Source organism: Tamandua tetradactyla, chromosome 23 (assembly GCF_023851605.1).
Source record: "Tamandua tetradactyla isolate mTamTet1 chromosome 23, mTamTet1.pri, whole genome shotgun sequence".
NCBI lineage: Eukaryota > Metazoa > Chordata > Mammalia > Pilosa > Myrmecophagidae > Tamandua > Tamandua tetradactyla.
This window is the reverse complement of record NC_135349.1, coordinates 16618012-16631843: the sequence shown is the minus strand read 5'-3', so window position 1 is coordinate 16631843 and position 13832 is coordinate 16618012. Positions and strand designations below refer to the sequence as shown.

The window sequence follows — 13832 nt, the reverse complement described above, 5'->3', positions numbered from 1 at the left end:
GGGTCCACTTAGATAACCGGGATCATCTTCCCATCTCAAGATCCTTAACTTAGTCACACCTGCAAAAGTCACATAGGACATGGACGTCTTTGGAGGGAGGGCTTTTATTCTCCCCACGGAGACCTGGTACGCTGGCCTTGAGAGGGTGAGTTTTGTATCCTGCCTCGCTCTTTCTGGGGCCTTTCCAGCAAAGCTTCCTGCACAAGCCTGTGTTTTTTTTTTGTTGTTGTTGTTCAGGCCTATTTCTGATTTCTCCCCACCTGCTCATTTGTCAAAGACTCAGACTTATCCCTTTTATTTTCCTTTCTCCTTAAGGCAGTCTTAAACATCTTCCAGTAAAGCCTCTTTCCTTTTGTGTGTCTTAATGGGATCTTTTTCCGTATAAATTTTACCAGAGGTGACTGCACACTTGGACGGTTGGGGTGTCTTGGCTGACTCAGAGAAAGGTTCTGCAGCCTCTTGAGCACAGAAGCACCAACCAGTTCCTCGTACCCCTGAAGAGAGGCCTTGGGCGGTTTGCCAGTTTCCTCCTGACTGCTCCATCCCTCTAATTACCTGCTGAATTCTGAGCAAACTCCTGAGATTCCTTAGGGAGTCCTGCAGTGCATGGGAATATTTTATGTCAAAGTGGAACAGAAAGGTAGAAAGCAGTGGGGAAAGAACAGGAGAGGCATCCATTACCTGTAAAATCAGATGTCATGTGTTCACCTCTCCAGGAGTGGCCAAGGACGCATCATTGGGACACTAACAATAGTCAACAGTTGTTGCATGCTCACTAGGTGCCAGAATTATGTTGAGCACTTTAAATATATTAAATTACTTACTGCTCATGACTTTCAGGGTAGGTACTATTAGTATCTCCATTTTACATATGAGGAAACTGAAGCATGGGGATGTTGCAGAATTCTTGAAAGCCATTCAGCTAGGAAGAGCCAGAGCAGGGATTTAAACCCAGGAAGTCTGGCTCCAGATCATGTCTCTTTAATAAGTAGGTGACATTTAAGACACAGTCTGAGACATGTCAATCCGGTTGGGGAAGACCAGTGAATGGCTGACCTTGCAAGGCAGTGCCTCTTGAGTCTTCCCAGTGATGCAAGAGTTTAGACAGAGAGAGTATTGTGTGCTGGGATTAGTCAAGGTTGAGAAATGGGCACTAACGCATGTTGGTGAGATGCCCTTTGCAGGGTGAGCAAATTCGATTTGCTCAAACTGAACTGAGTCAGAGGGTCTGTTTTTCATGAGTGTTTTCCCCGACTCTTGCTTTAGATCCATGAAAGACTTTACTGGAGAAAAAAAAGTCAGTTTTTCTCAGCTCTTGGGGACTGTGGTTGCTAGGCAACCTATACATTAAATTTGGGAATCTTCTTCCACTGTAAGGATGACATCCCAGCATACTGGACATTCATAATTCACTACGAATGGAACATTAAAATTTAAACATGAGGAGCCTGTAAATGTTAGTTTTCCTGCGTGTATTTAAACAATGGGAATCCTGGTGAGTTTATTTTACTGAGAATTTTTTTAGCAACTTACCTATTTGCAAATATACTCAATATCAGTTCTTAATCAATGCACATGCTGATTTGGCTAATAAGCAAATGGAATTGCATTTCAGCTACTTCTTATTTACACTCAGGGACCTCAGAGTCATCCCTTAGTCTCATTTCTGACTTCCCACATTTCTTTATTTGCCAAGTCCAGTAAATTTCACCTTTGAAAAGCTTCTTCAAACAACTTCTGCCTTTTTTCTTCACCTGGCAAGTTTGAGGGCTTCTATTAGTCCACATCATTTTTCATCTGGAAGATGTTTCATCATTTTGTTATCTTTTCCAATAGACTTCTCATTTATCTTTCTGCCTTTGCTTTCTCTCCCTTTGGATCCCTCCTCCCCCTTTCCCACCCTGCTTCACTTGAATTATCCTTTTAAAATACACATCTGGCTTGGAGTGCCAACAGAGAGAGCAGATGCCTAGACAGGGATGTTTGGAGCCCAGCAGATGTCACCATGTGTCTTCCCATGAGATGCTAAACAAGCCAGAACCCAGAGTTGTGTCCTGGAGGAGCTAAGTGAAGGCTCAAAGATTCTTAGAGAGGAAACCATTGGCCTCAGAAGCTGGAAGCAACAGAACTGGGAACAAGGATCAGCAGATGCCAGCCACATACCTTTCTAGCTGATGGACACTGGCTCTTCCTGAGTCAAGGTATCATTCCCTGGATGTCTTAGTTTGGACATTTTTATGGCCTTAGAACTATAAATTTGTAACTTAATAAATTCCCTTTTAAAAGCCAAAAAACAAAAATACGCATCTGACCGTATTACTCTTGCTTCAGAACCTCAACAGTTCCCTACAGCTTACATGATAGAGTCTATCCTCCTTGTTACTGCATTCAATGCTTTTGCTGCCTGGCACCAGTGAACCTTTCTCTGCTACTCCTTGGGCATATCCTGTCTTCTGACCACACAAAACTTACAGCTGTTTCTAGGCAATTTTCACATCTTTATGCCTTTGCAGAAGCTGGTACCCCCTGCCTAGAATGACATTTTCCTTCTTTCCTTCTACACTGGTGAAGTTTCAATTGTCCTAAGCCCAGCCCAACATGAATCTGCTCAGTGCAGTTGTTTTAATTGCAGACTCCTCTGTGTTATAGCATTATAGAATATGCTTCATTGCATTAGAGTTATTTGATGACACATTTGTCTTGCTAGATTGGCATTTTTTTCAGACTGTGATACATTTGACCAATGATGTGCACTGGTAATGCCAAGTGCTCCAGCTGGGTCCATCCCCTCTGCCCATTGGGGTGCATGGAGACTGGTAGCCTTGTAAGGTGAATCTTGAACTTGTTCTTTTTTATTTCTTTAAAAAGAAAGTCACTTGCTGACATCCTAGGCTTATCAAGGGCAAACATAGATGATTTTTGATAAACTTCCCACCTGATACTGAAATATTGTGCTACAATGGGATGTTTAAGAACAGTTGCTCTACTCTATAAGGCCTTTTAAGAACAGGGAATAGGCTTTATCTGCTTTTGTAATCCCAACTGCTTTACATATTGCCTACTATATAGTAGACATTCTCTTGATGTATGTATCAAGAAATCTTGTGTTTTTATTGATCTTTTTTTTTTTTCCAAGAAAACTTGTAACTTCTTCTCGGGGAACTACGTCTGATTTTATACATTTGTTATTCCCCCGAGAAGGGGGTGCACCGTTCCTGGGAGTACTGCAATACCTGGTCGATGCGTGGAGTGGATGGAGCAAGCTCCTATTCCATCTCCTAATTCCAAAAACCCATTTAATATATTATCCTCGGATAGAGGATGTGTCAGATATTAAACTGATAAGAACAGATACTACACTTGATCTTGAAGCGATTATTATTGATCATTTTTAATTGCAAATGAGTTGAGCTTTCTTATAACCATAGATAAAAATTATAGCGCTCTTTACTGTGAACTAAAAGGTGCAAAGTCCAAAGACTACTGGACCTTCGTAAGGAACAAGCACCACATACATGGTCTCCATTGTCCAGAATGGGACAATTGGGTGTCAAAAAGCGTAATTTATGCAATTGGTATAAACACCTAGAATACACCCCAACACACACATACATGCTTATTTTCATAATGATACCCTCACATGGTAGGGGGAAAAGCTTCTAAAGATTAGCATATAAAAGGCCTAAACAGCATTTCAGAATAACCAAGTAGTAAAGAATTACATGGGAGAATTCTTTACAAGAGTCCTTCCTAATTGTGAAAGACATTATTGAATTTGGAAATTACCAAATGATTGATGAAATACTTGCATCAAGGAAGGGCAATTGATGGAATAAACCATTAGATGAAAGGTTGTTGGGGAACTTGACAATGGAAATTTCAGGCTCACACCATCTGAACCTACTGATCAACCTCAGCACAACACGACTGGGGCGTCTGGGTATGATCGGAATCCTGATGTGAAGCAACGTGAAGCTCACAGCCCTGAATGTGAAGTGTGTCTTCCAAAAAAGTCAACTATGACTCTAATCAAGTCTCCAGAACCAGGAAATAGGAGAGACAAAGGAATAAGCTAAGTGATACTGAGAGGGCTTCCAGAATGTGGGACAGTCTACAGGACAGCTATCCTGGTGTCTGCAACAAGTCAATGACTTGAAAAGGGTGAGGGGGCGGGCAGAGTGTCCTAGATTTAAGGAGACAGGGAGCAAGTGGACCTTGTTTGCATCCAGATGTGAACAAATGATGTAAAAGACACTTGTGAGCCAACCAAGGATGTGTCTTAGATGACACTGAGGAGTTGGTGACTATTTTATTCATGTGACAACAGCATGTGGTTGTGGAGGAAACCACATTTTAATGGATGTGCACTAGAGAATGTAGAATTGAAATGACATGATGTCTGAGATGTGCTTTAAAATATTTCAGTGATCAAGAGAAAAAGGGACAGGTGAAAGTAAATGTGGCAAAATATTGATAATTGTTGAATTTAGATGATGGGTAAGCAGAGATTCATTTTATTATTCTCTGTAATTTTGAGGATGTTTGAAAATTTTATATTCACATAAACATTTTCCGTGTGATCAGTTCAATAGTTAACAGCTGTACAATGAAACAAGACTCTCTATTGGAGAAAAATTGCTAGTTTCTAGTGAAGGAAGCGCAGGTCTGTGTTAGCATGTTTAATACTACTTGCTTTATCTTGTTTGGTTTTCTGAGGCAGGTGGCTCATTAGAGCCACCCATTCCCCTGAGTCAGAGCAGTGTCACTATAAAACTTCTCGTGGTTTTAAAGGAAGTTGTATGATTGTATGACATTTAAAACAGAACTTTTAATTTCAGGCATAGTAGTCTTCATGCAAATGATATTAATTACCCATGAGACTTATTTATTCTTCAGAGATGTCCTGGTTAGACATAAAAATAGAATATTCTTGTTATCTATTTCAATTTTTTATTGAATGCCCTTGAAAGACATAATGCTGAATTTATTTTAAAGGATCTAGGATTCAGATCAACTTTTCACCCAACTGGTACATCTGAGGTATGAGTCCAATGTAAGAACTTACTTGCATTTGAGAAAAGATTTAAATTTTATTTTTTATTAATTTTAGCTTTAAAAAAAACACCAGTATTCATTTGGCATCTTGTGTGTTGCAAAGGAAAGTATATATTGCTTTTGTTAGTCTTTGATGTCAAGACCAAAAAGTACATGGAAAATCTCATATAGATTTTTATCAAACAAATCAGATTTTATCAAATAAATTTGGTACAAGAACACTTCAGAGTTTACTGTATTTTTCTATGGGCTCTAATTTTGGCAAAATGGCTTCTATAGTCCCTCATTGAAACAGACATCTACAATATGCTTTAAAAAGACTGAGTTGTAGATAAAGGGAAAGAATTTCAAATAACCGGTTTTCAAATTAGAAATCACAGTGAATATGTGTGGTTATTATTCAGATTCAATCTCTTGCACACAGATTAAGTGCAGCCTTTTAAAATAGTTACACTTCCCAACTCCCTTTCTTTATCAGAATTTCTCTGTGTGTTAACAGTTAAAATTTTATCTCAGTGTTGACCTCGGTCTGATCTGGATTTGTTGGAAAGGGTTCTTCCTTCCTTTATTGATTCTACCTTCGTTTCTGACAGCCCTATTCTTTAAGGATTCCCATTTCTTCATACAGTACACCAGACCTTATTTTCCCTCCGAATAGCTTATGGAGTTTTCCATCGCACTTTCAAGATGCTATTTGGAAGAGCTAAATGCAAACATATCTCTTGGTTATCATTTCAAATTGGTGCTGGTAACATCAAGGATAACACAAATCCAGAGATAAAGCTCCTGACCAAATTAGTTGCTGCCTTTGCTCTCCCAGTGAGTAGTTGGCTGGAAAACAGGTGAATTTCTTTTTTGTTGTCCTGGTCCACTGCCAGGTAGAGGGGCCATTGAACACTGACCTATCTACAAAGGAGGAAAAAGCTAGAGTGGGGACAAGAAGGAACAAAAGCTTGGCTTCTGTGGTCACTGGAGTCCCAGTGAATACCTCTTCGTCCTATCATACAGTGAAATCCCTAAAAAATTCTCCATTTTAATATAAAATTTGACTTAGAGGATAAAAACCCTGAGCTGTTTGAACATCATCAGAGTTTCACAACAGAAACAAGACTTCCTGTGTTGTTTACCATTCTAATGTTGAGCATTTGGCCAGGCCTGCAAGAAAGTCACATGGCAGCTTGGGAGCTCTTAATTCTGTTTATCATCCTTAAATGCATCTCTTATGAGAAGCCTCCTCCCTATGTCAGGTTAAGCCTTTAAAATACACTGAGAAGAGCTCACACAGTTAAAGCAGATAGGAGAGCTTCCTGGTACATTAGAGGTGCTCATAAATTTATTGAATGAATGAATGAATGAGTTCTTACAGTTCTACTGGTTTGTCCTAATGCTTAAGGCTTACACCCATGTATCTCTCCTCCACCTAGTTTGAACAGGAGACAAAGGGTATGAGTTAGATGCAATACGAGATTTGGGAGTTGGCACATTACAGATTTCAATAGGCTTTTCCTCTCTTCGGCTACCATTTTGCAAACCTCAGAGTGGTTGGTTATTGATTACACGATGAGCTTTTGGAAAGGAACAAAAACGAAATGATCTTCAGTGTGTGTTACTGAGCAAAAGAGCTAGAAAGGGATCAGACACCAAACAGAGAGAGAGGAAAATTCCTCTTCATTCCCATCCTGAAATTTTAATTTCCTTTCGGGAACATCCTGTAGTATAGCAAGGTGATGGAACCATAGGCTTTCCTATGTCAATGTCAAACATAGGGAAATTCTTGATTCCAGAATTCTAGAATTTTTAGGTTGAAAGAGGTCCTAAGGGGTTGGTCTCTACCTTTCTAACAATGTTTCTGCAAATCTGTGGTCTACCCTGCTTCTCCACGTATCCCTCCAGTAGCAAGAAATTCCCTCTTCAGCATGGTAGCTTGTTTTATCTTTGGATTACTCTTCTTGACCAGAAAGTTCTTTTCATTCTCATTGAAGTCTGCTGACTTCAGTTTCCATCAGTTCATCCTGGTCCTTGCACGAGACTGTGCAGAACTATACTTTCATGTGATGGCTCACCAAATACCTGACTGCAATGATTATGTCCCCTGAGAATCTTCACTAGTTTCTTTAATGGCTTGCTTTCTTTCCCCCTTCTCCATTCTGAATTTTCTCTTGGTTTATCCATATTTTTTTAAAAATGACTTTTAAAATTTTTCACATATTTAAAGTGTGCAATATGATGAGTTCTGACAAAATTGTATACCAACAAAATCAAGTTATCAAATATTTGCATCATGTCTGTCAGTTTCCTTATGCCCCTTGCAATCCATTTGGCTTCTTTCTCTTAGCATAATTATTTTGATATTCATCCATATTGTTATGTATCAGTTCATTTCTTTTTATTGCCGAGTAGTATTCCATTGTATGGATATACTGAAATTCGTATGTCCATTCACTTGTTGATGAACATTTTTTTTGTGTGCCAGTTTTTGGCTAAGTAAAGCTTCTCTGAACATTCTTGTCTCATCTTTGTGTAGACATAGGTTTTCATTTCTCTTGGGAAATACCTAAGAGTGGAATAGGTGGATTGCATGGTAGGTGTATGTTTCACTTTTTAAGAAATTGCCAAACTTTTCCAAGGTGATTGCACCATTTTATAGTCCCATGCCATCAATGTATAAGAGTTCCAATTGCTCCACTTTGTATTGTCAGTCTTTTTAATTTTTGCTGTCCTACTGAGGGTGTAGTGGTGTATAATTTCTTTTTTTAAAAAAAAAATTTATTGATTAAACAACATACAAACACAAACATTCTTAACATACGTAAAGTCCATACATGGTGTACAACCAACAGCTCAGTATCATCGCAGAGTTGTGTATTCATCACCATGATAATTTTTTAGAACATTTGCATCACTCCAGAAAAAGAAATAAAAAGAAAAAAGGAAAAACTTTTTTTAAACTCATACATACTGTACCTCTTACCCCTCCCTCTCATTGACCACTAGTTATTTCCATCTAACTATATAATTGCTTTTTTTAATAATTGCTTTTTGAATTGCATTTTTCCTAATGACCAATGATATTCTGTCTTTTCCTGCATTTATTGGCCATTTGTACATCTTCATTTGTGAAGCTTGTGTTCAGTTTTTTTCTTAGGTTTGTCTTATTAGTTAGCTGTAAGTGTTCTTCATATATTTTAGATAAAAACCCTTTGTTTCATATTACATTGAAAATATTTTCTCCCAGTCTGTGGCTTGCATTTTCACTTTCTTAATAGTGGCTTTCCAAGAGCAAAAGTTTTAACTTTTAATAAAGTCAAATCTATCATTATTTTCTTTTATGCTTCATTTTGTGTGTGTGTGTGTGTGTGTGTGTGTGTGTGTGTCTTAGGAGATCTTTGTCCATCCAAAGGCATAAAGATTTTCTCCTGTTTTTTCCCAGATGCTTAATATTAAGCTTTTAGCTTTTACATTTATGCCTATGATGCATTTCAAGTTAATTACCATGTATGATAGAGGTAATGGTTGGGGTTCCTTTTTTCCATGCTGATACCAGTTGTTTTAGCACCATTTATTTTTTTTTAAATTGTCTTTACCCATTGAATTACCTTGGCACCTTTGTGAGATATCAGTTGACTGCTTAAACGTGGGTCTATTTCTTAACTCCCTCTTCTTTCCATTTATACATCATTCTATCCTTTTACTAGAACCAGACTAGCTTGGTTACTGTGGCTTTCAAATAAGTCCTGAAATAAATTAAAATAAGTCAACTTTGGCTTTTTCCAGGTCTTTTAATTTCCATATAAATTTTAGAATCCAATGTCAATGTCTATATAAAAGACAGCTGGAACTTTTTTTTTAACTGCTAGACTTTGTTTTTTTAATTCAAGATATTTCCTACAGATTCATAATAATGCAAGCTTAACACAGAGATAGCTGGTTAGATGATATGTGTATTGCCTTTATCTGAAAGATCTTCACAGAAAATTGTGGTTTGGTTTAACTTTCAGCAGCCCACTCCTGAGCTCTGAGGAGGCTTGCTTTGTCAACTACCCGATCTTTCTCTTGGGCAAGAGATGTTTTAGGGAGGTTTCACCTTTTCTTTTTATCTTCTTCCTTAGCCTACTCATAGACTGAATTCTGTGAGAGGTTTCTTGTACATCTCCTGCATCATGTCTGGAGTTCTGTTGTTCTCTGTGTATTAAGAAAATTATTGCTTATAAGCATCTTCACCTTCTCCCATTAGGTGATGCATGTAGTTCCCAATGTTTTGACCCATGATATGCTTCTGATGTTCTTCTGCATTGAATTCCTTGCTTTCTGAATCATAACCAGAAAATCCTTTGGTACTAAGATCTTTGGTACTAAGGTCTAGTCAAGCCTTAGTACCTTTGGTACTAAGATCTTTGGTACTAAGGTCTAGTCAAGCCTCCAACCAGAGCTCCCTTCAGAGCCCCCCACACCCCACCCCCCCCAGATTTTATTTCCAGTGGTAGTTGTGATCAGGACTGCATCCACATAGCAGGTGAAGGTGCCAGGTTAACCATCAATATTTTCTATATTGTGCTCATCTTCACTTACCTCCACTTGGTCTTCACAGATCTTATCCACACCAAACCCCCAATGGGAAGCCTGCAGGCCAGTAAAGTATGTCACAGTGTAATTTGTCAGGCCAATCTCCACACCATACTTTGGGATTTCATGGGCTTAAGCTATGCAAACCATCGTCCCATGTTTGGGTGCATTGAACTTATTTTTATCCTGAATTATTACACATTTCTGAAACCAATAATCCATTTTACTCTCTCACCTTCTTCTAAATTTCACTCAGTATTTTTTGAAATTTGCTTTATTCTTGATAACTTTAATAAAGCTCATCCTGCAGAGCACAGTCCCACGTCCATGGCTTACCACAGACCTGCAGACTGAAATGTGCTACAGGGGTGGTGGTTTTGTGGGAGCAGAGGGAGAAGAAGGCTGCTGGAATTCTGATAGCAATTGCATTGGATCTATAGATCAATTTAAATATAGCTAACCTTTTAACACCATTGAGTTTTCCAATCCATAAATATGATATATAGCTCCATTTATTGAGATCTTCTTTAATATTCCCTTAGCAGACATTTGTAATTTTCAAATGCAGAGGTTTTGCATATCTTTTAGTTATAGTTATTCCTATGTATTTTACTCTCTTTTTGGCACTAACATAAATGGAATTCATTTTTATAATTTGATTTTCTAATTGTCTACTGCTCATATATAAAAATACAATTGATTTTTTATATGAACCTTGTATCCTGTGACCATCCTAAATTCACTTATTAGTTATGAAACTAAGTTATTTTGTGGGTATCTTGGAGTTTTCTACTTAAACAATCGTTTCTACAAAATGGAACAGTTTTGCTTCTTCCTTTCAAAACTTTATGCCTTTGTTTCTTGCCTTATTGCAAGTCTAAGACAATGGTGAATAGAAGACAGAAGAGAGCTGACATTCTTGCTTTGTTCCCAATTTTAGGGTGAAAGCCTTCGTTCACTCTTCCCTCAGGTATGACATTAACTTTAGGCCTTTCATTCATGGTAGGTTTTTATCAGATTGAGGAAGTTACTCATTATTGCTAGCTTGCTGAGAGGTTTAGCATAAATGGTTGTTGCATTTTGTCAAGTGCTTTTTTTGCGGCTATTGAAACAATTTTATTCTGTTGAAATGGTTAATTACTTTGATTTTCAAATGTTAAACTAACATTGCATTACTTGAGTAAACATTTCTGAGTTAATATGTGCTATCCTTTTAATATATTTATTGCTGGGCTTGATTAACTACTATTGTGGTAATGATTTTGGCATCTATGTTTGTGAGAGTTATTGATCTTGCAGTTTTCTTTTCCTATCACTGCATGGCCTGCTTTTTTTTTTTTTTTTTTAATTGCATGGCCTGCTTTTGCTCCAGTTAATTCTCAAACACAACCCACACGTGACTGTGCAGACCTGGCCGGTGGGCACGCACTGCCTCCGAGTCTTCTCCATCCATGGGTTCTAGGAAGAAGGGACACGTGGCCTGTCTGAAAAGACATCACAGTGCTTTCCTGGCAGCCATCTCCTAGGTCTTTATGACATCCTTCTGAGTCAAGGATGATCAGATTTTCACTCAGGAAAAGCCTTGGGCATCTACGAGACAAGCAGTGAGTCTTTGAACAGTGGTCATTGAGAACTCAGACTCCATGGTTTGGACTTTCCACAGGTTCTCTGCCTCCTTCCCGGTCACAGTCAGCCTGGACTCTGGCCAGTATCTCTTATACAGATGGCCTTTTTGCTGATGAGACAGTGGTGGTGAAGAAGGGCCAGCAGACAGGGGCACTACTGAACTGCCTCTGATTCCAGTTCTGTGTGTGCTACGTCACAGCTGCATGACCTGTGGCAAATTTCCTTGTCTTCCTGTACCTCAGTTTCCTTGCCTTTGAAATGGGATAATGGTACATACTTGCAATGTTGCTGTAAAAATGAAAAACAGTGTATGTGTGCATGTGGTGTGCTCGTGCATGAATGGTAATCATTGTTTCTACTTTGGTACTTCTACTCTCTGAACCTTGTGATCTCATAAGTAAAGTAAATATAATAATGGGCAAAATGAGGATGATAAAACAGTGTTATTTTGTTTTTAATTTTTTTCTGTTAGGGAAGTTGTGGGTTTATAGAAAAATCCTGCATAAAACACAGGCTTCCCACATACCATCCGGTTATTAATATTTTGCATTGGTGTGGTATATTTGTTACAATTGATGAAAGCACATTTTTATCATTGTATTATAAACTGTGGTTCGTCATTGATCTTAGGGTTCACTGTTTGTGTTGTGTAATTCCATGGGTTTTTAAATTTCCCCTCTTAACCACATTCAAATATGAAATTAAGTGCAGTCAATTACAATTGTGCTACCATTACCATTATCTATTATCAAAACATTTTCATCTTCCCAAACAGCAGCTCTCTACATTTTAAGCCTTAACTCCCTATTTCCTTCTCCCACCCTGTCCCCTGGTATTGTTTTAAAACTAAAATAACAGTACTTAGTACACAGCAGATACTCAAGAAACTCTCTCTATTTTCTCCTTCTCTATCAGACATTTTAGGCTTGGTTGTTGACATTGTTTTTGTAGGTCAATAAATCTGTACTAAAAGGATCCCAGGCAAAATAATATTGTTTTTTCATTTATTCATCCATTCCTCAGCTCTTTATTACAAGCTTCCTCTATGACAATCACCATGCATTGTAAGAGAATATTTGAGGAGACTTCCAATAATTTGGCTTTAGTTAATATCTGAGTTTTTGAATCTCAGGTTGGATTTGCTCAGAAGCAAGCTTGTCTTTGGGGATTGAGGTACTAAGTTAAAACCAACAGCCTGGTGGTTTTATATATTCTCTGGATTTCAGAGAATCCAGGTATATCTAGATTTTTTAGTTTTTCTTTGTTTCATTGATAAAGACATGGTGGACAGATACTTATATTCAGCAGAGAATAACTCACTGACCCCTCTGGGAGCTTAGAATCTGGGACTCCTTCTCATGCTGGTTATCTGTGGATATTAATTTTCTGTTCTTTGGGGTAATGACAGGATGATACAAGTGATTCCTACAACCAATGGATGACCTGACATTCCTGAGGCTTTGACTGACTTACTTAAGAATGGTCACTAGCTTTTTTTTTATCCTTTTAAAGATTTTTTTTGTCAAGGAGTTGAAGCTGTTGCTCATCTAGTAGGCTTAGATCGCTTTGTGATGGGAGACTGAATGGTGATTGCTAAAAGAAACATGGAGTGTTTCCTTGACTTTGGAGTCATTAAGGCCCCAACTAGACAAGAGAGTGGAATGTAACGGCAGCTAGAAAGAAAGAGAGGGAGAGGATGATGTAAAAGACAATTGAGGGCTGGAGACAGTGGATGGGAGCTTTCCTTTTTTTGGAGCATTTTGTCTCCTTCAAGTCCTTTTCATAGGAGGGGATGAATTGTATTGAGAATTTGGGTCCTTTGTTCAATAATTATTTATTTATCTCCCACCACATAAAGTATGTGTGGGTTGTGTGTGTATGTGAGGGGGGGTGGTGGTAAGGAAGAAGTAGACATCACTGTCTGCATCTTTAAAGGATTTTTCAGGAAAGGGAAACAAAGTTACCATTGTAAAGCTGGAAATGAAGGGTAGCACAGTAAATTGCATTGGCAGTTTAACAAAGAAAAATATAATAGACTGAGTTAGGCTGGGAAGGAGTCAGAACATTTTCCCTTTTACTTTTCTAGTTACAGTCTATGAATCTGGTTTGGAAAATATATTGGAAGAGACAGATGGGCACAATGTCTAGCATCAAGCAAACATTATAAATAAAACATTTCTTGCGGTCTTTGGGATTCTGCTTGGTGCATTTAAAAAAAAAAAAATCTATGTTTTAAAGCCCTGAGCTGCAGATTCACTTGAAAATATAATTTTACTACTGATACTAAACATAAATACATATCAATGTAATTTTCTAGAACTTGAATGACTTTTTTTTTCAAATCATTCATAGGTGACTTCACAAATAATCAACTTTTGCTTCTCTGCCTGGAAGATTATTGCATTTGTGGATTGTGTATGTGAATATTTCATCTCAGCCCTCTTCCCAATTCACTATCCAAAACATTCTTTGGATTTTGGTTTTTTTTTTCCAAAGAATGTATGTGTTCAGAAAATGTAAACCAATTTTAATGCTGAATTAATTTTGAAGGAAATTTTGCTGTTAAATAAAACTATCACCCGCATCCC

At 37.9% G+C, this 13832-nt stretch overlaps 1 protein-coding gene and 2 pseudogenes across 1 annotated transcript in view; 1 reads left to right on the top strand and 2 right to left on the bottom strand.

Annotated features, from left to right (window-relative positions):
* CALN1 (calneuron 1) overlaps positions 1–13832 on the top strand; it is a 360848-nt gene that overhangs the window by 73106 nt on the left and 273910 nt on the right. The gene's annotated exons all lie outside the window — the stretch shown is intronic.
* Positions 3200–3376, bottom strand: LOC143667862 (U2 spliceosomal RNA; annotated as a pseudogene).
* LOC143666506 (large ribosomal subunit protein uL18-like) lies at positions 9043–9921 on the bottom strand (annotated as a pseudogene).